This window comes from Orcinus orca, chromosome 1, assembly GCF_937001465.1.
Source record: "Orcinus orca chromosome 1, mOrcOrc1.1, whole genome shotgun sequence".
In the NCBI taxonomy this organism is placed as follows: domain Eukaryota; kingdom Metazoa; phylum Chordata; class Mammalia; order Artiodactyla; family Delphinidae; genus Orcinus; species Orcinus orca.
This window is the reverse complement of record NC_064559.1, coordinates 205,699,477-205,726,652: the sequence shown is the minus strand read 5'-3', so window position 1 is coordinate 205,726,652 and position 27,176 is coordinate 205,699,477. Positions and strand designations below refer to the sequence as shown.

Below are 27,176 nucleotides of genomic sequence, written 5' to 3'. Positions count from 1 at the left end.
ATTATTGTGTGTGTCCCTTGGGACCCTGCCCCAAGGCTGTACGACTATTTCTTGGGTGTTCCTCCCTTGACTCTGCATGCCTCCTCTTCCCAGATTGGCAACTGTTCAAATCTGCTCTTTGGAACTCAGAGAAGGTCATGAAGGCTGCACAGAAAGGCTCCCTACGCCCAGGAGCCCCTACAGGGTCCTGCTGGGTTTCACTGCTTCATCTTTGCAATCGGTATAACAGTCCCGCCCTCATAGTTATGGTAGAGATGAAATAACTGTGGAGCCACGTTCTTCACAACAGCTTCTCCAACAATGTTAATTCTCCATTCCCTTCCAGGGACACTACACACAACAAGGGGTGGAGGAATGTAAAGAGATTTTGGTCTTTGAAACCTTCTTTCCTTACAATCTTCCCAGTTCTAGGGTGCAACTGCCTGCTCTGTTGAGGGCAGGGGAGGAATTTCTTTGGTGACCTAGAGAAGTCTTGGCGGGGTTGGGGGTGGTGGGTACCTACCAGGCATTCTCTCCTTCCTTCCTTCATTCATTCAACAAACACTCAGGCGAAGCCGCCTGCTGTATGCCCAGAGCCATCAAGGAGCTGGGGATGCCGAGCTCCCAGGGTCTGGGAGTCCCAAGACCCCGGTCCTTGTGGGCACCGAGACGGAAATGCATCCCGGGGTTCCGGCAGGGCGGCGAGTCCCTGGGTTATCTGCCGGCCTAGGAACTCCTCTCCTGTGCCCTAGAATTACGGAACTTTAAGCTGCTGGGAATTTGAAATGAGGCAAGCAAGGCCTTGCTCCCGAGGTTATTGAAACAACACTGATCCTCCCAAGAGATTACAAAAATTATTATTAGTAAGCCCCCCGCCCCCACTCCGGGCCCAGCGCCGCCGCGGCCCTCCGGGTGTTGCAACTCCGGCCTCTTGCCCAGCGGAGGCTGCCCGGCGTTTCCCAAAGACGCCTCCGGAGGGACCACAGCTTCGGCGCCGCCCCTCGCGGCAGCTCGGCCGCAGCCCCTCGCGCCCCGATGGCCTCCGGGTGGGGCGGCAGCTGGGGCGGCCGAGCGAGCGCCGGGCACGTGACACACCGCCCGCCCCGCGCCCCCGCCGCCCCCCCCGCTGCAGCGCTCAGCGCGCCGCAGCCCGAGCCGGAGCCGGAGTCGGAGCCAGAGCCCGAGCCCGAGCCCGAGCCGGAGCCGGAGCCGGGGGGCGGGGCGGGGCGGGCCGGGGGCGGGCCGGCCCCGCCCCCCTGCGCTTTCCTTTTTTCACTTTAAAGCCTACGGGTGCTTTTCCTTCTTCGCACAGAAGTCGCGCTCGGCAGCCCGCGCGCTCGGCAGCCCGCGCGCTCGCAGGAACCAGGCTCCAGGCGCTGGCGCCGGGGCCGCGGGGAGGAGGCGGCTTCTCTCCCGGCGGCAGGAGCCTCCTCGGCCCCGGAGAGCGGGCGGCGGCGGTGTCCTCCCCGGAACGGTAGGCAGGGCCAGGCACGGGGACTGGGTGGGTGGATAGGGGGCCGGGCCGGGTGCGCGCGGGGATCGCACTCGGGAACCGAGTGGACACCCGGGCGCGGGGCCGGGCAGTGGGGACCGGGTGGGGTCCCGGCTGGGGACCCGGTAGGGTTGCGCGGGGAGCCCTTCTCTCGCCGCGGGTCCCAGTAGGGGTGCGCGGGGAGCCCTTCTCTCGCCGCGGGTCCCAGGAGAGGGGGCCGGGGCGCCGCCCAGCGCCGCTGCCGCCGCAGGCGCGGGCAGGTCGCGCGGCCACGGGTCCCACCTGGGGTGACGAGACGGGGCGGGAGTCCCGGCGGCCCCGGCGACCGTCGCACCCGGGATTGAGCCTCGGCAGCTGCAGGCGCAGGAAGGGGCTCGGGACGCGCAGCGGCCCCCGCCGACTTGTAGGTGCCGGCACTACCGGGGGCCTCCGTTCCCGGGACCATCCCTGAGGCCGAGGCGGGGGGCAGCGCGCCCTGCTCCGCGAAGTTACTTTCGCTTTTCCCGCCATCCGGTGTCGCAGCGCAGCCCGACTAGACCCCTCGGGGCTCCCCAGCTCTGCCCGCAGCGCCTACCCCGGGGAGCCCACCGGGCAACAACCCGGGCGGTGCCGCCTTCACCGCCACCCCGGAGCCACCGCGGCTTCTCCCGGCCACCAAGGGAGAGCCGAAGAGTTCTGTCAGGAAATCGATTAAAACGGAAAAACCGGAGCAGCCTGGGGCCGTCGGCGGTAATTGTCCTGTTCAAGTTCAAGGCAAAGGCTCCTCGGAATGCTCACGGCCCTGGCGGCGCCGTGGCTTGGTCTGTGGGGAGAGACTGCGAGTTGTGTGTGTGAGTGTATGGTGTGTGCTGAGGGTACGTCTGTGTGTGGGAGGGCTGTGTGAAAGTGTGTCTGTGTGAGCCCGTCTCTGTGTGTGTGTGTGCGTGAATAAGTGTACGAATGTATATGTGCTAGTGTGTGTCTCTGAGTGCATGTGTGAGTGTGTCCTTGTGTGAGTTGGTGTGCACCTCTGAGTGCCACTGTGTGTGTGTCTGTGTGTGGTGAGTGTGTCACTGTGAGTGTGTGTGCGTGTGCCGTCCATGGTAATCTGGCAGTGGGACCTGCTGGCTCCTGAGATCTGCTTACCTCGACTTTCCCCGCTTGGTTCTCAAAAGAGCGCTGCGCTGGACCCGGGAGCAGGGGAACAGGGGACTCGGGCAGTTCTGCTGGTACCAACTGAGGAGGGCTCAGGCTCCTCCCTCCCTCTCTTTTTCTCTGAAAATGAACTGTACGGTTTGGAGGTGAGTTGGCAGGGCTGCTTCCTGAGTGAGTAATATTTAATTAAATGCTCCAGCCGGTAGCATCAGAAACTGGTCATGAGTTGAGTTTTGACAGGTGTTGATGGTAAAAATGCCATCTCTGCTGACTAAAGGTGGGTATCCTTGGAAGAATTCTCTCCTGGGCAGAACATTCTGGGGGGAGGCAGACCTGTCACCTTGGTCTGGGTGTGTGGACAGCAAGCAAGGAAGGGGGCGGGGCTGCCCCACCTTCTCTGCTGCGCCCCTTCCTGGCACCTCCCCCACTCCCACCGCGGGAAGCGTGCTAGGTTAAGTGTTAGGGGTATAGGCAGACGTCTCCCCCACTGAGGAGTCATGGGGCCAGGGAAGCCCTATGTTACTTATAGGGCATCTGTCTGGGCCAACGCTTCCTTTCCCTGCAGAGGCCCAGAGAGGGAGGCGGGCTTACCCGTACTGTACAGCCAGGGGCTGCGGACCAAGTCCCCAGAGCCCTAAGCTGTTGCCTTTGGTTACTGTCAGCAGTGCTGAGGTCATGTGCCAGGCACTTGTGTCTCCCCAGCTGTAAAGTGATGGGCTGGCTTAGATCATTTAAACACTTCTCTCGTTCCCTTACTGCTTTGTTTTCTGCAGGGAGGGCTTTACCCAGTAGATGGAGAGAGAGAGAAAGCAAGAGACAGAGATGGAGAGGCGTGGAGTGGCCTAATGCAATAACATTACAAACTTCCTTTTCTTTCCCGGTCTGGCTACCACCAGGGAAGCAGAGAGAGTAAAAGCAGTGGCATGTTGACCACAGTGGCTCTGACAGTCAAGAGCGGGGGCAGGCCTGGCTTCAGGGAGGTCGGGGCTCTAGGAAGAATCAGTGGGTTCTGTGGGTTCCAGGCCTCTTAGGGAGAAGTGGTCCAGCCCGGGGTCCCGGGTGATGTTACTTTGGAGCTGGGCGAGGCTGCGTTCCTTGGGCTGCTCCAGTAAGGCTGAAACCCTTCCATGGACTCCCTTGGGTTGCCTGGTAAAACTCTGACACCCCCTGGGGAATCATCTTCCTATGGGTCGGGGGAGCATGGTGGGTGTCCAGCTGGTGGAGGCCCGCGCTGCCCACTGCTCGCTGAGGATAAAGGATGCTGTGCTCCCCCGTGCTGTGCCGTCCTTTCTCGCACCTTACTCCTCCTCCTGGGTGAGCAGAGACTTGCCTGCTCGTGCGTTTTCACACTTAGCAAAGCCTGTGATTCTTACGGTGTTCAAGAGCTTAGTCTGGGAATTTTGCAACAGTTCTTCCCAGGAACTAGGTGGTGGCTGTCTTTCATGACCGATTTATCTTTCAGTTCCTGAAAAGTTTGAGAATGAGCATCTTTATCAGACAGAAGCACAGAGCAGGTGTAGGTGCGCCTCGGTCCGCCTAGAGTGGACCTCATCCTTCCCCCACGAGCCTGACCGATGAAATCCAGGCTTAAAAGGACCTTTATTCTGGACTTTCAGCCGAGTGCTCTCCCATCTCCCTGTTATCTGCTAGCATCCCTCCCAATCTAAGAGTGAAAATTCTGCTTTAGTAAGTGCCACGCACTGTGCTGTAAGTGCTTTGTGGGTACGACCTTGTTTGGTGATGATGATGATGATACCAGTAATAATAATGACAGAGGGAAACAGTGTTATAGTCCTGCACTAGTAGCAGACTCTGATCTGAGTCCTTAACCCTTGTCCTCTTCCTAGGAACCCAGGGCAGTGAGTGGGTTTTCCCATCGTCCACCTTCTATTAGGCTGGAACAGCCACGTGACTTGGCTAAGGTTAGAGTTTTGCTACTGTTTGGTGGAGGAAAACCCTAAACGTGATTTTGGCACCCAGACCCTTAACCAGTAGTCTCCCACCTCCATCACCTTAGCCTTTTCTTCAGGAAGCATTGGTTAATTATTTTTTTTAGTTTTTATTTTTTTTGCGGGACGCGGGCCTCTCACTGTTGTGGCCTCTCCCGTTGCGGAGCACAGGCTCCGGACGTGCAGGCCCAGCGGCCATGGCTCACGGCCCAGCCGCTCCGTGGCATGTGGGACCTTCCCGGACCGGGGCACGAACCCGTGTCCCCCGCATCGGCAGGCGGACTCCCAACCACTGCGCCACCAGGGAAGCCCCATTTGTTAATTTTTTAATGAAAAATTGTTATTATTATGGAAAATTTCAAACATATACCAAAGTTGTGAGAAATATAAGGTTCCCTCACCAGCTTCAGGTGTCAGCACACCTACACACATACGTATGCGCACGCACACATGCCCATGTCCACACATACACACACATGCACACACTCCTCCTGGGTTATTTGGAAGCAAGTCTCAGACATGATGTCAGCCACCTGTAAGTACTTTCTAAAAGGCATTTAGGGGAAGCATTAAGTCTCCAAGAGGTAGACTTTGGAGGGCAAGTCGCGGTAAGTGTACTCTTCCGGACTTGGAGCTGAGGGTCCTTCCTGGCGGTGCCGAGGGGAGGGTGGCTCACGGCAGGGGATCTGTCTTGTTGCCACCAAAGCTCCCACCCCCCCAAAGCCTTTGGAAAGCTTCCTGCTGTTTTGTGTTTTAAAAATTCTCTTTGTTGCCCAACATAACAAATAAATGAGTCTGCTGGTCAGAAGACAGAGCACGCGGGCTCCCTGGGCCTCCCTTGGAGAAGCCACCAAGGCTGTGTGTCGTCCGTGTCCCCCCCACTGAGGCTGGGCCCTTGCAAGGCAGGCATGGGCTTCAAGGCAGGGCTGGGCGTCAGGGACGCGGAAATGGTCGGTCCACAAGCGCTGCCCCCACCGTAAACCCAAGCTGAACCGTCTTGAACTCCCCCTGCGGATGATGGTGGGTGGGGGGCGTGTGGGAGCAGTGGCCGCCCTTGGGGTGCCTCTGGGGAAATGAAAGAGGCGGTGGGCGATATGTGCCCAAGGCTGAGGGCGTAGCGCCACGCTGAGTAGGAATCTAGGGTCGACCTAGTGACATGGTCTCAACAGCTGCTCCAGCTGTGAACAGCCCTCGCCAGACAGGCTGCTTGTGGCCACACACAGCTGCCGGCCCTGCTCTCGGGGCCTCTGACTGTTAAAAAGGTTTCCTTGGGTTACGTTGCGTCTGTTTTCCTGCCGGGCAGGGTGGAGGTGGCGTCTTCAGGGTGGGGTTGGCAGGTTTGGTAACTAGTTGGACGTGGGATGTTAAAGAAGGGGGAAGAATTGTGGCTGTCTATTGGGGGGTCAGAGTGGACGGTGACCCTATAGCGAGGGCTGGGGGCTAAGGACACAGACGTGCCTTGAACCTGTCCCGGGTGGAAATGGTCTATGCCGATGTGTCCAGATGGCAGCTAGGCCTGGGGCTCGAGAGAGAGGCCTGGGCTGGAGATAGAAACTTTGGAACCTTCTTTTAAAGGGGGTTGATGCCATCAGCAAGAGAGCATTTGGCATGAGATGAAGCCTGCAGAGGGCATGGAGCCCTCATTCCTGGCATTTCCACCTAGAACCAGGGAAGAGACCCTGGCGCTAGAGCCCTCGGCCTAACGCTCCTGTCTGGGCCTGCCATGTCCGGGGAGAGTGCACCTGTGACAAGGAGGGTGTGCGCTGGGGTCTCCACAGTGGGCGTCGGGGTGCCCGAAGGCCACCTGGGGAGCTTCCTCTTGGTTTAGGGGTTTGCTTCTCTCCCTCTTTTCTTAATCATGGTAAATACACACGACATCAGAATTACATCCTAACCGTTTTTAAGTGTGTCATTCAGCGGGATGAAGTACATTCAGTTTATTCTGCAGCGATCATCACCTCCACCTCCGGAGCTCTTTTCATCTCGCAAAACGAAAACTCTGTCCCCATTAAACACTAACTCCCCATCTCCCCGTCTCTCTCCAGCCCCTGGCAATCACCCTTCCACCTTCTGTCTCTGTGAACTTGACCACTTTAGGTCCGTCATATAACTGGGATCATACAGGATTGCCCTTCTGTGACTGGCTCGTTTCACTTAGCGTGATGTCTTCAAGGTTCATCTGTGCTGTAGCCCGTGTCAGAGTCTCCTGCTCTTTTAAGGCTGAATAACGTTCCACTGTATGGATGGACCGCATCTTGCTTATCCGTTCATCTGCAGTGGACGCTTGGTCTCTGGTTTTTCATTGCCCTCCCTGAGAGTTACAGGCTCCAGGGAGGGGCCTTGTTGTGGACCTTTGGGGTCCCTGTGGGGATGAGGAACGAGGGGCTCTGATGGTGGGCTTGGGGGCTCTTGAGCCGCCACGATGTGACTGGCCCAGCCTCACAGCCTGCTGCCCCCTCCAGCTGGGCAGAGGTAAAGTGAGGCCCCTTGTGGGGACTTGCAGGGACCGGGGAGCCAGGGCTCAGGCTTCACTTGGCCGCGAGTCCCCGGAGGTGCTCTCAGGGTGGGAGAAGCGGCCTCTGCAGCAGCCATGCAGCCTCTCGTTCCCAGGGCAACACACACCTGGCTTCCACTTCCTCACTTCCCTGGTACTTCTAGGTCTTCCCAGCAGCCCCTGGAGGTCACCATCCTAACTGCCCTCGCTCGCGAGGACCTTTCAGTTCACGTCCACTCGCCATCCCTGCTGCTTTGGTGCTGTTGCCCCTCTTTCCTGCATAGAGAGAGCTCTTCCCCCCGCCCCGGCCACTGCTGCGCCCCTCCTGGCCCTTCCTGCCATGCCTCCCTCACAGAGCCCTCCCACCCGCACGCACGGCCCCTCCTCACATCTCTCTCAGGCAGCCCACCATCTCACTCAGGTCCCGCTCACCCCTCCCAGCTTCAGTCACCTGCATCCGTATCCTGTTGACCCCTCCTGGACTCTCGTCATGGGGCCTGACTGCCAAGTTTTCAATTCACAGACCAGAATTTCCCCCACGGCTCTGTGGAAGGTCAGGAACTCCAAAACAGGTCTCTTCTCGTGAGCTGTTATTGGACCACTGGTGTTCATTCTTTCATTCAGACATTTTCTGAGCACCTACAGTATGCAGCCAGTCTGCTGGGGCTGAGGATACAAAGGATGGAGGCGGGGGAATCTCACTTTCAGAGACCTGTCTGTCTAGTGGGAGATGTAGGCCTGTCTCCTGTAATGACCTGATGCCAGGACGTAGGGAGACACTGACAGGGAGAAGGTGGCTGGGAAGCAGGTGGGTATTTCAGGTGGAAGGATGGCAGGTGTGGAAGGTGAGCATGGACCAGTGTGTGGCTGGAGTGGGGCTGAATGCAGGCAGAGAGGCTGGAGAACACCAGGAGATGGGCCTTGGGGAGAGGGGCCAGCACATTGGGGGATGCTTATGGGGAGGGTGAGGACGTGGGGGGCTGCTCCCATGGGGAGGGGGAGGACATGGGGGCTGCTCCCATGGGGAGGGGGAGGACATGGGGGATGCTTATGGGGAGGGGGAGGACATGGGGGCTGCTCCCATGGGGAGGGGGAGGACATGGGGGATGCTTATGGGGAGGGGGAGGACATGGGGGATGCTCCCATGGGGAGGGGGAGGACATGGGGGATGCTTATGGGGAGGGGGAGGACATGGGGGATGCTCCCATGGGGAGGGGGAGGACATGGGGGCTGTTCCCATGGGGAGGGGGAGGACATGGGGATGCTCCCATGGGGAGGGGGAGGACATGGGGGCTGTTCCCATGGGGAGGGGGAGGGCATGGGGGATGCTCTTATGGGGAGGGGGGGGACATGGGGGATGCTTGTGGGGAGGGGGAGGACATGGGGGATGCTCTTATGGGGAGGGGGAGGACATGGGGGATACTCTTATGGGGAGGGGGAGGACATGGGGGATGCTCCCATGGGGAGGGGGAGGACATGGGGGATGCTTGTGGGGAGGGGGAGGACATGGGGGATGCTCCCATGGGGGGCGGGACATGGGGGTTGCTTATGGGGAGGGGGAGGACATGGGGGATGCTCCCATGGGGAGGGGGAGGACATGGGGGATGCTCCCATGGGGAGGGGGAGGACATGGGGATGCTCCCATGGGGAGGGGGAGGACATGGGGATGCTCCCATGGGGAGGGGGAGGACAGGGGGGATGCTCCTGTCCAGGGGCTGGGACCCAGGGGAGGCACCTGGAGGGTGTGCTCTGACTTGAACTCCTCCGGGCAATGCCTGGTTGCTGTTGGCTGTCTTCACCTTCTTGACCTTGGGTCCCTGCAGCGGGATGGCTGACTCTCATGGCAGATGCCGCCTCCTGCTGCAGTTTGTTCACTAGGTCCTCGCTATAAATAGACAAACTTTGACCGTGGAGAGGACTCTGGGCACAGCAGAACTGGTGTGTGTGTCGGAGGAGAACCCATTTTCCTGCAGGATGCCTCCTACCCTGCAGCCCAGATGCGGGAGGTGGAGGTGGAGGTGGGAGGGAGTGTGGGAGATGTGGGGGCAGGTGGATGGGCAGGATGGGCTTAGGGGCACTTGAGCACCAAGCTGGACACTTTGGACGGGATGGAGTCACCAGTGTAGGAAGAAGAGCCACACACAAGAGATCAGGTAGAGAAGGGCAGCATAAGTGCAGGCATAGGCTGGGCTCAGAGCACGGTCACAACAGCCACCTAACGGAGGCTGGCTTGTGTGGGTGCACTCCCAGGGGCTGTGTGTGCGTGAAGTCACCCAGTCTTCATAATGTCAGCGAGGCCTGTAGGGCAGGTAGGTGCTGCCCCATTTTACAGATGAGGAAACTGAGAGGAGTTCAGGGCTGCCCAGGAGCTGGGAGCTGAACCCTGCAGCTTGGCTCTCCCGGGTCTGCGCCCTTCATCGTCAAGCTCTGCCACAAAGAAGGAAAGCAGCAGAAACGAGTGTCTGAGAGACAGGCCAGAGGGTCACATGTCTCCTGTGGCCTGATGCATAGGGTGTAGGGGGCTGATGAGAGTCAGAAGTGGCTCCAGGTTGATGGGGAAATGGTGACCCTCCCCCAACAGAAATGGGATTGGTGGCTGCAGACTCCAAGAGGTCTCCATGTGCTGATGTGCTCTGTGATATTGGCTGACTCTGGGGGGTTTTGTTTTGTTTTTTAAATTTATTTATTTATTTTTGGCTGCGTTGGGTCTTCGTTGCTGTGTGTGAGCTTTAGTTGTGGCGAGCGGGGGCTACTCTTCATTGCGGTGGGAAGGCTTCTCACTGCGGTGGCTTCTCGTGTTGAGGAGCACGGGCTCTAGGCATGTGGGCTTCTGTAGTTGTGGCTCGCGGGCTCAGTAGTTGTGGCTCGCGGGCTCAGTAGTTGTGGCTCGCGGGCTCAGTAGTTGTGGCTCACAGGCTCTAGAGCGCAGGCTCAGCAGTTGTGGTGCACTGGCTTAGTTGCTCCACGGCATGTGGGATCTTCCCGGACCCATGTCCCCTGCATTGGCAGGCGGATTCTTAACCACTGCACCCACAGAGAAGCCCCATGGGTTTTTTTTTTTTAATTGAGGTAAAGTCCACATAACATAAAATTAACCATTTTAAAGCGAGCAATTCAGTGGCATTTAGTACATTCACCATGCTGTGCACCCACCTCCATCTAGTTCTAGAACGTTTTTCTCACTCCAAACAGAAACCTCGTACCCATTAAGGAGTCACTTCCCGTGCCCCTCCCCCAGTCCCTGGCAAGCGCCACTCGGCGTCTGTCTCTATGGATTTGCCGATTCCGTACATTTCCTATGAATGGAATCATCCACTCTGGGACCTTTTGTGTCTGGCTTCTGGCTAATTATGTTGGGCGCAGCACATTGAAGTGTTCCCTAGAAGGAAGCTGGATTTCCCCTCCTGGCTCACTTGGGGGCTACTCGAAGGTGGAAATAAGAGCTTGTCTTAAAACATTCACCTGGATGAAGCAGGAAACTGCAGATACCTGCCTTTCCCCCTGTATCCATAGCCACCAAAGACCCAGCCACTGCCCTCTTGCAGCCAGTGAACTTTTTCATTGTTCCTCATTTTTTCCTTTTTTTTTAAAACCAGGTCTTTATTTATTTATTTATTTTAATTAATTTTTTTGGCTGCATTGGGTCTTCGTTGCTGCGTACGGGCTTTCTGTAGTTGTGGCGAGCAGGGGCTACTCTTCGTTGTGGTGTGTGGGCTTCTCATTGTGGTGGCTTCTCTTGTTGCAGGGCACGGGCTCTAGGCATGTGGGCTTCAGTAGTTGCGGCACGCGGGCTCAGTAGTTGCGGCGCACAGGCTCAGTTGTTGCGGCACACGGGCTTAGTTGCTCTGCGGCACGTGGGATCTTCCTGGACCAGGGATCGAATCCGTGTCCCCTCCATTGGCAGGTGGATTCTTAACCACTGCACCACCGGGGAAGTCCCTCCAGTGAACTTTTAAAAGTGAGCACCTGACAACGTCAACTTCCTTCTTAAAGCCCACCAACAGCATCCGTTGCTCTTGGGGTGAATTCCCAAACCCGTGACGTGGCCTTCAGGGAGTGACCTGGTCTCAGGCTCACTTTGGGCACCTCCCCCTCCCCACCCCCGCCCCATCTCAGGCAGCGAGGCCACATGTGTCTTTGTGGACCAGCTCAGAGGCTGGGGGTCGTGGCGCTCCTTCTCCCCCCGCCGCCCCTGGCTGGAAGCTGTTTCCAGGATTGGTCTCTGACAGCGTTGCAATTCGGTGCCACTTTCAAATCCTGTTGGCCCGTCTGGGAGCAGAGCTTCGGCTTTAGCCAGGCCCTTTCTCTCCCCTTTCCTCCCAGTTTTCTGAGACCTGACTGTCTCTGTCTCATCTGCGGTGTGACCGAGAGCTTCCTGCCCTGCCTTGGGGCAGTGATGCCCTGACCAGTGTCCGTGAACAGTGGGGCCATTTGCTCTACGTCCACCCTTGACTAGGTCCTCGGCCTTGGTGCCATGACTGTGGGTGAGGAGACACTTTGCAGACAGGCACAGAGGCCGGGCGGGGGCGGGGGGAGGGACACTTGCGCTGTCACTGCCCGAGAGCACACCGGCCCTGTAGCTGTAGGAGCCCTTTGACAACATTTTCCCGCCTTTTCCTCCCATTCTTGGGCCAACACCTAGTTGAGGGTATCTTGACTCCCGTCTGCTCTGTGTATGACTCTACCAGAAACGGTCTTAGTTTTCATCGAATGCCTCCCATGTGCCAGGAACTGTGCTTTCTGCCATAGACGGATTTCTCGTCCTTCAAACAACCTGTGAGCAGGTATGACCTCCCCATTGACAGATGAGAAAAGTGAGCGTCAGAGACATTTTCTGTGCCGCCGGAGGTGACACAGCTCCGTGGATGCTAGGAGGTTGGCCTGATCCACAGCTGTGTTCTTTCTACCGTGACAGCTGAACACACCACGTCATCTATTGGGCCCTTAATCTTTGCCAGACATCACGCTGGAGGTGTGGGATGCAGCCCCGGGCTCTCAAGAGGCTGAGGTCGAGCAGGTAGAGATGACAGGTGTGTGCAGGAAACACTAGCTTGTTGCCAGGTGTGCTGAGTGGGCGCAGGGGGCCTCCTGTGGCTGTCCAGAAGGGTTTGCTCTAGGCTGGGGGTTTACACAGAGTGACCCCGAGGAGGACGGACTGGCTGTCACGAGGAGGATCACGGGAAGGCTGCTGTGTGGGAGGGAGCCCCGAATGCCGGGTCCAGGGGTTGGTTATCAGTGGGTACGGGGTGACCTTGCATCCCCGCCCCCATTTGCCCCAAACGTTGCTCCTGTGAAGCGCACATAAACAAGACACTTTGTCTCCCTTTGCTGTGGGGTCAGCGCTCTGACCGGTGCCTCTTAGGAGCCTCAGGTCAGTGCCCTGGTCCTTTTGCCTGGAGACACTGGGCGCCCGCTGGGCCGATCGTCAACCGTCTGCTTGGCGCTTTGGCTGCAGGTCTGACTGAGGTTGGGGTTTCTGGCTGGGGTGGTGCTGTGCCTCTGTGGCCCTGCACCTTCCCTCGGGAATGGGGTCTGATGGGGAGACCCTGTGAGCTCCCACACCCATGGTGGGAAGGCCGCACGGGAAATGGGCCTCGATGGGTTGATGCCAGGGAGCCTCCTGCAGCCCCGAGATGAAGCCGAGAGTTCAGAGGAAGGCGGGTTTTCAGAGGGGAGGGGCCCTGCCTAGTGCTGGGGGCGCCTCTGTGGATTTCTGGAGGGGGGAGGGGTTTTGCTTGTCTGAGTGTCTCCGTTTGGAGCTTTTAAGAAGCTCTAATGAGACCGGTTGCCCTGCCTTTGGGAAGCTTGGCAGGATCATCCTTAGGGGCAACACCAATGTGAAATCTGTTCTAATTACGTATAAATTATATAGAAATGTCAGGGTTCCTTTAAAAAATCTTCCTCATCTTTGGAGAAGTGTGAGGTTCAAAAGATAGGGCTTTCCCCCACCCCGCCCATTCCTTGCGGTTGGGCCAATTTTGAGCCGTTTTGTATATTTTATATCTTTGTCTCTTTGCCCCGCACCCCCTGCCTTGTGCCCTCCAAGGCCCCAGAAAGCCCATCTTCCTCACCATTATGTCACTCTCAGGGGTGTCTAGACAGCTTGGGATAAAGGGTTTTTAAATTCCTTCCTCATTTACCAGTCTTCCCTGAATGCCCCCTCTGTCTCGGCTGCCACAGTGCCCGCACTGGAAGGTGTCCAGACAGCGCCGACCCAGAAGCAGTGTCTGAGCCGAGTCCCGAGCCATGACTGGGGTGTCTCCCCCGTCTGCACCCCCAGGGTGTCTCACTCTGCTAAGGTTTTGCTTTGCAGTCAGTGTTTACATGTATTTTTTAATGGAAAAAAATTTTTTTAAATAAATTTATTTATTTATTCAATTTTGGTTGCGTTGGGTCTTTGTTGCTGCACGCGGGCTTTCTCTAGTTGCTACGCGCGAGGGCTACTCTTAGTTGCGGTGCACGGGCTTCTCATTGCGGTGGCTTCTCTTGCTGCGGAGCACAGGCTCTAGGCGTGCGGGCTTCAGTAGTTGCAGCACATGGGCTCAGTAGTTGTGGCACATGGACTCAGTAGTTGTGGCTCACGGGCTCTAGAGCGCAGGTTCAGTAGTGTGGCGCATGGGCTTAGTTGCTTTGCGGCATGTGGGATCTTCCCGGACCAGGGCTTGAACCCACGTCCCCTGCATTGGCAGGTGGATTCTCAACCACTGCACCACCAGGGCAGTCCTAATGGAAAAATTTGAACACAGGTAAGAGCAGAGGCCAGTGTCTGGAGCCCCCCTTCTGCATCACACTGGCAGCGGGCACCACCCAATCATTTGGCTCAGCTGCGCGCAGGAGACATCCGCCTTTCTGGACAGATTGGGCTGAGGGATGACAACGAAGCCCCGGGAGGGTCAGATGGGGCTCTCGTGCTTTGGGGGTTAAAACTGTGCTCTTGTTTCCTCGGCGGCTCTGACAAGGGGCACTGGGCGTCCCGGGACCCAATGCTCGGAAGGCTGTGCAGGGCTCTGTCCCATGCCTGTGTGGACGCCACCTCCCCAGCCCCCGATTTCCCACAGAGCCTCAGGGATGCCACACAGAGCAGGGAGACAGGCCATTTGAACAGAGCACTTCAACTTTTTTCTTTTCTTTTTTCTTGAGCGGGGTGGAGTTTTGTACAAGGCTTAATTTGGGGGAAAATCACGGAGCTGCTAAAAATAATTTTGGGGGCCACTCTCCCAGAGGCAGATTAGGGGTGGTCTTCTCCCACCCACTCCTGCCTCTGCCCTCCCCGCAACATGCGTCAGTAAACCTGTAGGAACAGATAAAGGTCGGGACCAGGGTGAACTGCAGCGCCCAAGATGGTTCTGCCCGAGTTACCACGTGTTGGGCACAAGATGTGGTTTTATCCACCATGTTATGGGTTTGAGGATGGGATCTCTGTTTTCTTCCCAGCAAGGTGGGTTTGGAGCCTCTATGGGGACTTTTCTCCTTGGATTGAACCACACTTCCATCCTAGCCAGATAAAATAGCTGTGTTCAGACAAAGTAGAAAAGTGGGGCTGGCTTTCCCTTCTTCAGTCACGGGGAGCCTCTTGAGGACCAAATGTTGTGTTGGTGTAACTGCTTCTCCTGAATTTTTTATAAGACAAAGCAGGTAGTACCCAACCTTTCTGGATATTGTAGCAGTGGGAGGCTGTCTCTTCGAGGCTCAGAGTGTAAACCGTAGGAGCTAATGCAGGATTCATTTCTCTGCAGGTGGGAACCGAGGTAGGGGGATTGCAGTTTTCCTGAGTCCGTAAATGCTGGTAGCGATGTAGGCAGGTACGATCATGGAGGTTTCTTGGGCAAGCAGCTCATGAGCTGAGTTTTGCGGACTGGACGACCTCACGTCTTGTCATCTCACGGAAGCAGTGCGGTTTTGGAAAGAACCTATTGAAAGCTGCTCATGTGGAGTTTGGGGCTGTGTGGAGGATACCAAGGTGAGGTGACCAGGGACAGTGAGTGCCAGTTGCTCAAACCGGGCTCGAGGCTGTGCGTATCCCCAGCAGACGTGCGCACATGGGCCACCCTTTCCTCCTGTGTTTAGACCAGTTTGCTTAATGTTTACTGAGCATCTGCTATGTTCCAGGCATCGTTCTCGGCACTTTCCGTGCATTAACTTACACTGTTCCCAAGAACCCCGTTGAGTGGGGGGTTATTCTGCCCATTTTACAGATGGGAAAACTGAAGCACACAAAAAACATCAAATCATTTGCCTGGGATCACACAGAGCCAAGGAGTCGAGCTGGACGCAGACCCAGTCTGTGCTCTGCTCTGAATCACTGCCCCACATGGCCTCAGGGCGTGGGGAGGCTCACGATCTGGCGGGGATGGGGAGTGGGTCAGGAGGCAGCAGTCACTGGGAGACCGCACAGTGGCAGTTCTGCGATACGGGTGTGCCTGGGGTGCTCCGGGGGGATGGTGGGGGAGAAACCTTTCTGGAGGAGAGAAGCCTTAGCCAAGCAAAGGAAAGGGCCCATGAAGGGTGCCCCAGGTGGAGGGGGCACGAGAGTCAAGACAAGGAGGGGAGAACGGGTTCACGTGATGCTGCAGTGCGGGGTCGAGGCAGGTCCAGCCTCGCCCTGCTGTGTCGCCATGGCCGGCCCTTTGCAGTGGAGGCTGAATTTGCCAAGTGTCATTGGTGAGGCAGGGAAACGGGAGATCCTGAGTCTTGACTTCTCCCTTCAGGAGGGACCCAGACAACTTGAAAAAATCCTCAAACGTCCACTAGACAGTTTCAGTGTCTCTGCTGAGCTGTGAGTAGGCTCAGCCGTGTCTGCTGAATCCTCTCTCTCCTGCCCCCTTAAATAAACGAAATAGCCCCCCAGCTCGGAAAGCTGGGGGCTCCCCGTCCTGGGAGCAGCTGTCCCGGAACCCTCCTAAAGGGTCCTTGTCAGCGTCTTGACCCACTGCCCACCTTCTGCACACCCAGAGGGGCGAGATCCGAAGAGTTAGCCCTCTTTGGCTTCAGAAGCCAAAGGAGAGGGAGGGAAGTTCGGGCGGTGAAGGACAGAACCCTGGACACACGCTTCTGCTCTTTTTGTAGTAAATCCCGTAAAGAATTTCAGCAGACTACTGCCCCCTTGCTGGGTTTCCCCTGGCCACAGTGGGGCATAAGTCTTCTTACATTGTCATGTTTTTCTCTGAGAAAAAACCAGCCTTAAGCATCAGACTTTAATTACCTTCCCAAGGGACACTTCCTGTAGATTACCTTCCCAAGGGACACTTCCTGTAGATTATCTTCCCAAGGGACACTTCCTGTAGATATTTCCAGTGACAAGTGGCTGCGGTTGTGCTCCTAAATAAAATTAGGGTTTTAAACTGGGTCACAAACTCAGATGGCCCCAGGGACCAGGAAAGAGGTGCAAATGAAGCAGCCAGTGGAAGGCTATAGGGTGGAATGAGGACTGTGGCAAAAAGCATGCGTGTGTCCAGTAGAAGCGGGGGCCTCTCGTACCCAGAGATGTGGAGTCCAGGGCACAATAGCGTCCACTTCTTTCTCCCCTAAGAGAAGCCAGGCATCCAGATTTTTTTTTTTTTTTAAGTAGGCAAATAACTTAAATAACTTAGTGGGTTTTTTGTTTGTTTGTTCTTAAAGAAACAACACAGAATAGAATGTTTGTGCCCTTTCTGTACAGATGAGGGGGCAGGGCCAAGGCACCCAGTGGAGTCACACAGCTTGGGGCTTGTTTATTTACTTATTTTTGGCTGCGTTGGGTCTTCGTTGCTGCGCACGGGCTTTCTCTAGTTGCAGCGAGCGGGGGCTATTCTTGGTTGCTGTGCGCGGGCTTGTCATTGCGGTGGCTTCTCTTGCTGCAGAGCACAGGCTCTAAGCACACGGGCTTCAGTAGTTGCAGCACGTGGGCTCAGGAGTTGTGGCTTGTGGGCTCTAGAGTGCAGGCTCAGTAGTTGTGGCGCACGGGCTTAGTTGCTCCGTGGCATGTGGGATCTTCCCAGACCAGGACTTGAACCTGTGTCCCCTGCATTGGCAGGCGGGTTCTTAACCACTGCGCCACCAGGGGAGTCCCCAGCTTGGGGCTTAGGGCTCTGGGACTAGACCTGTACCTGCTGGCACCTGACCTGTCCCAGTTCCCACTGGGCTGTACCACAGGCTGGGTAAAGCAGCAGGGCTGGGAACCAGCTCAGCAACTTCCACTGCACCGAGAGGGACAGAGGTCCACGGGACAGACCCTAATACAGTCACATCGGTGCCCTCCTTAGCTCCCCAACGAAAGGCACCTTCTCAAGAGTCAGCGTTTATGGCTGCCTCTCTAGCGCCAGGCACAAAGAACTTCCCCTAGATTGTCTCTGGTGATCTGACAATGCACCTGGCACGTTCTGTAATCCTCATTTTACAGATGAGGAAACTGAGACCCGGCGGTTCAACTCACTGGAGGGGGTGGGATTTGGAAGTGAGCCTGACCCTGAGCCCGGGCTTATCACCACTGCCCGTGTACAGTAGTGAGAAGTGCATTTCACCCTCCACCCGGTGCCAGTGGACGCACCCTCGAATGGCGAGGCATTCTCATGCTGACCCACCCCCGGGGCATCACCTGGACTTTGGAGAACCTGGCATGGAGATCAATGCTGCCCTGCTTCCCTGTTCCTTCTGGACAGGAACCTGGAGAGCATAGGCAGTTCCACCCACAGAGGGACGGCTCCTCTGCTCACAAGGTTGCTGACTAATTCTCTTTGCAAACGGTTCAGTTTCACATGCTTGAGTTTCCAGTAACTACGTGGGTGGATTTGTTTCATTTAAGGGGAAAACAAAACAAAACAAAACATGGAGGGGGTTTTCTTTCCCAAGAAGAGGACTCGCCAGTTACGGGTTTACTGCGTGTGGCTCCGGGCATCCCGGTGCCGATCCGTGGCCAGCGGGGCCTCTTGCCAGGCGGGCTCCGAGGTGGAAATCGCTTAGTCATTTACCAGTGGGGACCAGGTGCGGGAGGTCAGGGAGGTGCAGCGGCCACCGGGTCCTGCAGCCTCTTCCCTGTTCAGTCCTGTCCCGCAGGGTCGGGGAGGGGCACCTGGGGAAGGTGCCAGGTGAGACAGCCGTCCTCGCCTGCCCTGGGGCTGGCTGCATCTCCCAAGGGACTGGGCCTGGGAAAGAGACACTGCCCAGATGGCCAGGCCACCTGCTTCAGGTGAGTTGGAGGTGGTGGTGTGCCCAGTCACAGTAGATTCTTCTGGGGAAGGGTTGAGAGGCAGCCCCCAGGGGCAAGGGGGTTGTGTGTGTGTGTGTGTGTGTGTGTGTGTGTGTGTGTGTGTGTGTGTGTGTCTGCCCACACAGGCTCCACCGTGTAATGTCTGCATGCCAGTTTGGCGTGGCCACTGGCCAAGCAGAGCAGACTTGCATTGAGGTTGGGTCCTGGGGCTCCTGCCATGCCAGATGGTGAGGGGGCATGGGCTGTGGCAAAGGGGCTGATCAATGGAGGGGGCGTCCAGGGCCTCAGAGAAGTCGCTGTTTCCCAGCAGGTCTGGGAGCGTTGGGGGATCTCAGAGCCCACACGTGTCCCTGTGCCTCAGAGCACAAACGCAGGCGCTCTGCTGGCTGGTGTCTCTGGCCCACGGTTTCTCCTCTGGAGAATGCCGCCCCAGAAGCCGCATCTAGTCTGGATGCAGGGGCTGGAGCAGTTATGAACCTGGCTTCGGAGTCAGATAGAGGTGGCCAGAGTCCTGCTGTGGTACTTCCTGCCTCTCTGACCTGGGCCTCAGTTTCCCGTCTGTGAAAGGGGGGTGTCAGAGGACACCATGGCTGGAATGGGTTGACATGGGTGAACTGCCAGGTGCTGTCCTTTCTATAACTGGGCTGCAAGGCCTGAGGTGGGGTGGGGCCTTACCACCCATGGGCTTTCCTGCTCCGAGGAGGGAACATGCCTTGGAATTTACAACCCTTAATCCTGGCCTTTGAGAGCTTGCTCCGTGTGCTTTCTGGAAGGGAAAAAGGGCAAATATACTGATAACTGTCAAACAATATCATGTTAGGCATCGGGTAATAAAGGCAATGAGAGGTGAGTGGAGTTCTGGAGGATTTTGATGAGGTCAGAAGGCGAATCCAGGAAGACTCCCTGGAGGAGGTGACACTGAAGCTGGCCCTTCAGATGTGTACGAACTAGAGAGAGAAAAGGAAGGGAAGAAGGGAAGTGATCTTTCACTGGTGGCAGGGGATGTGCATATGCTTAGGAGCTTAGATGGTCCCCAGTGTGCAGTAAGCGCTTAATAAATACCATCATCAAAATCAACAGGACTCCAGGGTTTTCACTTTAGGTGTCTGGTATTTGGTGTCTGGTATTAGGTGTCTGGTATTTCAGTTTAGGTGTTTTTATAGATGTGGGAACTGAGGCTCAAAGAAGCTGAGTAATTTGTCCAGGATCCAGGGTGGAAGACAGAATACAAACTCATCGCCTTCGCAAGTCAAGAGGTGAAGGGGTGAAGCGTGTGTGTGCGCGCGTGCACGTGCGCAGGTGTGGGGTAGAGGTTTTCAGGCCGCCGTGTGGGAAAAGGCGGTTTAGAAGCTGCGCGTAGCTGACTTCCTGTGGCGAAAGGGGACTGATGTGTTTTGAGCCCTCGCAGATCCGCGGGCTTCTCGGGTAGATGCTTTTTATTCTGCATTGACCTTCCGGCCTCTGTCCGTATGCCGGGCTCCGTCCTGCCCTGGTCGCACAGACAGGAAGCGGGGACACAGGCGAAGGCCTGAGGGGAGTCCCACCCGTTGTTGGGTTTTTGCGCCCAGGCTCTTCTGGGACTTCCCGGTGCCCCGGGCCTGTCCTGGAGTGTCCGGGGTGGGTGGGAGGGTCTGACCAAGTGTCCCCCGGGAGCCAGCGGGGAGCCAGGGGATGCTGTGGAAGGTCGCACCCCTGACAGCCAGGTGGGGACCACAGGAAGCCTCTGCTCTCCCTCTTCCTTTCCGGGAAGATGCGTGTGTATGTGTGTGTATATGTTGGGCGGGGGGGAACCGGCACTTCCTGTGGCCTGGTGAGGGCGGAGCCCGGGGGTCTGGGTTGATGCGGTGAGGGGTGAAGATGGACGTGGGAACCCAGAGGCCCTTGAGGCCCCTGGTCCTTGGCCAGGGGGCGGCCGTGCGTGCCTCCCCGAGTCTGGCCCCGCTGGGTCTGCGCTGCCCATGCAGTCCATTCCCTGTGGCCCCTGCCTCCTTGTGCTCCCTCCCCAGCTGTGTAGGCCCTGCCTGAGGCAGCGCGTCTCCAGGCAGCGGTGGGACAGGAGGTAGGACACGAGGCCCTCCGGCCGTGTTCCTGTTTGTCCGCAAGGCCACCCCCGCCTCTACTGTCCGGCTTCCAGCAGCCTGGGAAGACCATGAGTTTTGATTCTGGCTTTCGTCCTGGAGAGGTGCCTCAGCCTCCTTGAGCCTCAGTTTACACGTGTGTAAGAATGGGCGTGAGGGTCATCACGAGGATGAAAGGAAGGACTTAATTACCTGTGGCTGCTGCCTCGGAGGCCGTTGTGTCCTTCATTCAGAGAATTGATCTTTGGTCGTCTGGCAGTTCGGGCGGCTTGCCCAGGTCAGTGTCTCTGCCGCGCTCCGGACACAGCAGGGACCCCTGAGGATTTTCCGTCCGTGGTGGGGACAGTCACGTGAGCTATAATCATAACACGGCCTGGAGGGTAGGTAGGGACTGGGAGGTGGGAGCTGAGCGGACAGCGCAGAGCGGACACCAAGCAGCAGCGGCATGTGGGCTGCAGGCAGAGTGTGGGCCCGGCAGGCTGGGGAGAGAGACGGACGGGACCACCACGGCCAGGTGCCGCTTGCCTTGCCCGTGGGACACGCCGCGCCTCCCTCAGGGCAGGGCTTCACCCCCAGTGGCTACTCCTCACCTGGGGCCTTGGACTGCAGGAGAGGAGGCCGCCTGGAAGGACAAGGACAGTGCAGCCCCCTCCCCCCTCGGGACCCCGGGCTGATGCTGTCCCCTTCTGAAGTTGGGGAGGAGGTGGGGGCCGCCCGGGGTTAGGAGCTTGGTGAAGTCCTGGCCTGCGAGGCTGATTGTGAGTGGGGAGAAGGCCTCGGGTGTCCACCTGGATCAGAGAGGGGGTCGCAGCGGCCAGGAAGGAGCAGAGCACAGCTGGATTTCAGTGGCAGCGGGTGATGGATTTTCTGGGGCTTTGACGTGCAGGCTCCCCCCAGGCCCAGGCGTGTCTGGTGCGGTTTGGTTCAGGGGTGATGTTGGTAGGGCCACTTCTTGAAGGGCGGGGCTTCAAAGCACTGTCCAGCCTGGTGGGAGGAGACAGGACAGCCCAGTTGGAATGACCTCCTGAGTCCACACCCACTGGTCCTTTGGCCACCTGAGCTGCTGCCTCTCCGCCTTTCCTGTCCCCAAGCATCCACCCCCAGACCTCCTGGGAGGACCCTGGCTGGGCCTGGCCCTGGGCTGGCCACCTGCCTGCTTGGTCCTGGAGTTGGAGGTAGGACTCTCAGAAGGGTGGAGAGGAATCCATTCTTCAAGCCCATTGGGTCAGGTGACTTCTTTTGGAAGGTAAGACAGACTTACCTGCTCAGGACAGGGCCAGAGTTCTCTGCCCAGGCTTCCAGATGTCCAGGTTGGTGTCTGTTTCTCACTGTTTCTGGGCACCCCCCCACCACCCATCTTTGGTTTCTCTTTGTCTCCCTCTTAAATTTACATGGCGGAAACCTCCTTCTATAAATATTTACTGAGCACCCACTATGTCCTGGCCATTGTTCTAGGCAGGGAGGTTATAGCAGCAATAAGATAGATTGGAGGGTGATAATTAACCATTATTGTTTCTCCGGCCAGGACTGCCCTCTGTATGTCGGGTGCATCTCTATCTTCCTCCCTCCCTCCCTCCCCCAGCCAGGTGGATTCACCCTGGGAACTGGTGATACAGAGCTGGGCCTTGGGGTTTGTAAGGAATCCAGGAGGGGCCGTGGGAGTCTTGGGGGATGTGGTGGGAGCCCCTGAAACACCCTCCAGGGCAAGATCTTGGTTATCATGGTCAGGTCCTGGTGCCTGCCTAGCGCGCTGGCTGGGACCTGGTGGGGCCTCAGTAGGAACTTGTTGGAGGAATGAATGAATGAATGAATGAGCTAGGCAGCCTCTTCACTGGCCATGGGAAAGTTAGCATCTTTGATCTAATCAGCTCATATTAGCTCAGATTCTTTGGACTGTCTGTCTCCACGAGGGCGGGGGCTCCATGTACCTACTTAGGCAGCCTGGCACCTAAGACAGTGCGTGGAACACGATGGGGCTGAATCAGTGGATTCGTTTTCAGCCATCACTTTACCCCGGCTGTAGGGGCTGACTGCACCCCTGTGTGGCTGCCCCGCACTCCCACTGATCACGCCCTTCCTTTTGACGGTGCCCTGGATGGTGGGCTCCGTGTCTCTTGTTTCCTTGTGGGGACTTTTCATTTACATCACTGGTGTTTTTGAAGCCACGCCTCCCACCGTGGCTGGTTTTCGTGGAACGGAATTACAGGAAGCTCTGCTCATGAAAGATTGGCGTGACCGGGAGAGGTCAGGCTCCAGTGGAAGACCGTCCTCACCTTTAAAAATAGTCATCTTGCTTCTCCTCTGCTCCGTTCACGTCTCAATTCCTGAGTCTCTGACCCCCTCCCCAGGCCAAGGCAGTGGGACCGGTAGCAGTGTAATTACAGGTACTGGAAATAGTCCTATTTTCTTTTGAACCTTCTTCTACACACACACACACACACACACACACACAGAGCTGGAAAAAGCTCTTAAACCTCCTCAGTTTAGTCTACAGAGGCATCACAGGCAGTGGACCTTAAACATTTGCATTCCTTGGGCTTAGCCGATTCTTTAGAGTGTCAAGTTTCTGGGTTAGTGGTACATGGAGGGTGAAGCCAGAAGTCTTGACAAAGAACACATGTGTGTGTGGTGGAATTCCAAATATCCTGGATGGTACAGAATGGCCTCCAAGTACCTGGGCCCTTTCTCAGGGGGGAGCAGGCCCTGCACTTGATCTAAACTCCCCCTGACCTGTTAGGCATCACCTTGGTACCCGAGAGAGAGGTGTTTCAGCAGTTCGGTTCTCAGACCTTCAGTGAACACTGACTCTTCAGCCAAAAATGGGTAAGAGAGCTGTTCCAGAAGCTCATAAGCCAGTGCGGGAGACAGACACGGGCCGCTCATTGATGCTGTGTTGCGTCACGTCTGTGACCCGTCGAGAGGAGGATTCAGCATTCTGTAGTGAGCCTCTGATTGTACCTGTAACGAGCCCTGGACTTCAACACCAGCCTGATTTCAGCGATGTTATGATGGGAAATCATGCTGAGTCGTGAGAGACAGGAACGGGGGCATTGTCCTGGCCAGGGGGCATTGCCGAGTTCATGGAGGTTTGTTCAGCTGCAGCGGGTACCTCGGGGGACAGTCTCTGGGCAGAGTGGGGCTGGGGATGTGGCAGCAGCAGCAAGATCAATGCCAGTGGGCGCTGCTGACCAAGTGTTCACCGTGTGGCCCTGTCCTGGGCCCTCGCTGTTCATTTATTCACTACAGCCTCTCCCCCTCTGGGGGAGCAGCCTCGATGAGTCTGTTTCACAGGTGGGCGAAGGCCCTCCCGGGTAACTCACACCTAGGAATAGCGTCAGGCAGGGCATTTCAGGACCTGCTCTTCCTGAGCTCCCGTCCTGTGAGGGGCATGAGTGGCTCTTTGTTAACGACCCAGACCCTTGGGGCTCAGCCCCTGGTGCCTGGGCTCCTTCTTTGTCTTGGCCCCACCTCTGTAGCTCATCGTTAACGAGCGCTCGGTGTGTACCAGGCACTGGGATGCATGTGTCCCAGCATCGTCCAACCCTCAAACCGTCCCTGTGAGACAGATGGCTATTGTCCTTGTTTTACAGCTGGGGAAACTGAGGCCCAGAACATCTCAGGTCATAGCTGGGGAGGGGTCAGAGCTGAGATTTGAACTCCGAAGCCCACGCCTGTCTCTCCCTTCCACAAGTTGCCGACAGATTCCCGTTTGTTATTCTTCCCCAGTTTGTATCGTGATTCGACCTCTTGGCAAAGTGGGATTTCAAAGTCCTGACTTGATGTTGATCGAGAAGGGGTTTCTATGAATAAGACCCGGGGTGACACATGTTTCTCAAAGCCTCGTGAGAAGTGGCATATATGCTGGGGAGAGATGTGCTTCTGAGGTCCTGGGCCGAATTCTGGAGAGGCCAGGACCACCTCTGGTTCCACGGAGTATAAAAAGTGGCAGAATAACCCGGAGGGTGAGGAGAGCTAATGCAGGCGGGGGTGTACATGCGCTCCGGCCCCTGCGATGGTCAGCAGGCCGAGCTGCAGCGGTGGGCGGCCCCCGTGATGGAGGGGCGTGCCGCGTTGCACCATCAGACACCTCCAGCCCTCCCCCCAGCCCCCTGTCCTTTGTTGTCTGGCTGCGTCAGACGTCTGGGTTTGCAGGGAGGTTCCTGAATGGGCCTTGGAAATAGGTCACTCCCTTCCCGTGCTGCCGGCACTGACCCACATGTGAACTTCCCCGTGGTGACAGTGTCTGGCCGTCATTCTTTGATGCTGTCTGTGGAGGGGCAGTGCATGTGCAGGGGCGGGGTGGCTGCCCCTCCCCTCTCTGGCCGTCAAGGACTTTGTCGCCCCTGCGGCAGCGCCTGCCGGATGCGTCTGCCAGTGGCCCTCCTTCCCTTGACCATATCAGAAAGAGGAAATCCATACTCCCGACCCTCGGTCTGAGCATCCGACCTTTTCCGCTCCCTGAAGTGCCCTAGCTGGGCTGGCAGCTTTGACTGTCCAGATGGAACAGGCTAATTCCTGCTGGGCTGAAGCCGAGGGGATGCTCCTTCCGCAGAATCGCTGGGGTTTTTCTGTTTCTCCCCCTGGCTGGCCTGGGGAGCCACCCCTCAGGGCCTGCTGGCAGAGATCATGGTGGGTCTTGGAAGAGGCTTGCTGTGTGGCCCGGGTGCGAGGCTGACCCCGAAGGTCCATGCTTCGACATTGCCTGGTGCCCAGAGTCAGTGCTGGGCAGCACTGCCCCTCCCCCAGGCCTGGAACCCTGTCTGCCACAGAGAGCTTAACTTGGGCTTAATTTTCAGGCTTCATGGAACCCAGATGTGCACAGAGCAGAGAAGGGACAACACCAGGCCCATCTCCCTCCAAGGAGGTGGTTTCTTTCTCACACCTGGCCGCCCCTGGGTTTTTGGGCACCAGGAGCCCAAGCTGGGCAGATTCTGGGGAGGTGGCCTTGGCAGGTCCTTAAAGCACCCTGGGCCTCAGCAAGACAATTGATGATGTCCACGCCATCGACATCCCGCTGCCGGGCTCCCGTGGTGATGAGCAATACCTTTCTGCTGCCGTGCTAGCAGACGGCAGGGGCCGAGCGCCAGACCTCGGAACCGTGGGACCTCGGAACCGTGGGACTGTGGACTTCTTGCCTCCCTCCGCTCGGATTCTTCCTCCCTGTGGCCAGTGGGAAATTCGGGGGGACTTTTCCTGCAAGAAGGAGAACCGGGATATAGACCCCAGAGAGGGGTTCACACGCAGGCTTGATGTATGCCAGCTCCCCTCGGCCCCCAAATTCTTCCCCGGGGCATCCTGGTTGCCCCATTCGGTCACACTTCCTAGGTTTTCTTCCATTTCTTTTCTCCTAGGTTTTCTTCCATTTCTTTTCTCCTAGGTTTTGTAGGCCATATCTTTTTTGTGTACCAAAGTAGGGGGCTGAATCCCTGCTGGGTAATCACACGTTCATGCTTTTCTTAACTAGTTGGAGTGTCGGATGCAGTTGAAATGGGCTCCAGGTGGATGGCGCTTTGCAGGTACAGCACCAGCACGTAGTGGGGCTCTCAGCAACTCCTAGCATCAGTGAATTGGCCTAATTAGCTTTGTCACATCTGCCACCCTCCTCTGTAGCAGGTCCCACTGCGATTCCGTCGTTCAGTGCCTAGTAGGTCCCCGGTGAGGTTTTGGTGGGGAACATCCCTTGTGCTGTCTTCGGTGGTGTGTCTTGGCGCCCAGCCTCGGAAGGGTCAGCTTGGAAGGGCTTGAGTCCTGGATGCCGTGTACCCAGCAAGGAGGCCAGCCCCGGGTGGGGATGGGCAAAGTCAAGACAAAGGCCCGGTTGTGCCCTCAGAGAAAACCCAAACTTGAGTTTCCCTGAGGCTGAAACTGCCAATGCCCGGGCCCGCCTTGTTCCCATAAAGGGAACTTTGTGTGTGGTTCCTGGCGGTGGAGAGGCGGCCAGCATCACGCCCCGGCGCCCAGACACTCCCTGGGAACGGGCGTGACCGCCTCGGAGCCACAGCTCTCTGGGACGATAACTCCTGTGACCCCTGACCTCTTAGAGCCGACATGGGGCCAGACAGTGTCCAGACAGTCGTGTTCGGGACAAGTCTGTTCTCCGTGTCTCGGGGCTGGCATCGTCGGGGCCAGACCAGACACATTCTTTCTTGGAAAACCGAGTGGGTGAGGGCAGCAGGGACGGGGCTGTGATGGGAGGCATCTCGTGAGCCGGTCTGTGCCAACGGGCAGTGGGGGGCCGCGGGAGCCCCGTCTGGGAGCCAGCCCCCTGCCCCGCCGGCTTCTGCCCCCTGAATGGAGGGCTTATGTGGACACTGGAAGCTGGGGCCCCGGGGCTCGGGCTGTATAGCTGGCAGAGCTGCTTCTGCTCCCGGGATTTCCAGCAAAGAGGAGCCGGTGCGGGAGGAGGGAAGGGACCGAGGCTGCCCCTGTCTCTGGGTACCAGCCGGCCGGGCACACTTAAGGATGGTTTGGGCTGTGAAGGAATGAGCTCTTGCTTTGTTTGGGGACTGAGTTCTCAAGGAATAAAGGGTCTGCAGGTCAGTTGGAGGAAGGTTCCAGAGCAGGTCGGGGGCGGATATATGGATGCCTCACCACCCCCTTTAGGAAAGTGGTGTAGGAGGGGAGCCTAGACCCTGCTTCTGCGGAGCATGGTGGTGAGAGCCAGTGGCTTCTCAGAATGGAAAGAGCCGCTCTCATTCAACAGGTACTCCCTGAACACCTATTGTGTGCCAGGCGCTGCTCCAGGCCCTGGGACACAGCAGTGAACAAGACACCTGTCCTCACGAGGCAGGCGTTCTTATAGGGGGACAGGCCCTAAGCAGACAACCAAGTGGATGTCATTGGAAAGTGTGGAGGCAGGAGTTCT

The 27,176-nt window shown here is 57.4% G+C and overlaps 1 protein-coding gene across 2 annotated transcripts in view; it reads left to right on the top strand.

Annotated features, from left to right (window-relative positions):
- The first annotated feature begins 1,140 nt into the window (after positions 1-1,140).
- SPSB1 (splA/ryanodine receptor domain and SOCS box containing 1) overlaps positions 1,141-27,176 on the top strand; it is a 69,170-nt gene continuing 43,134 nt past the window's right edge. For both annotated transcript variants that reach the window (XM_004272363.4, XM_049711483.1), the window contains exon 1: positions 1,141-1,453. The gene's annotated coding sequence lies outside the window, so the exon portion shown is untranslated. The remainder of the gene's footprint in view (positions 1,454-27,176) is intronic.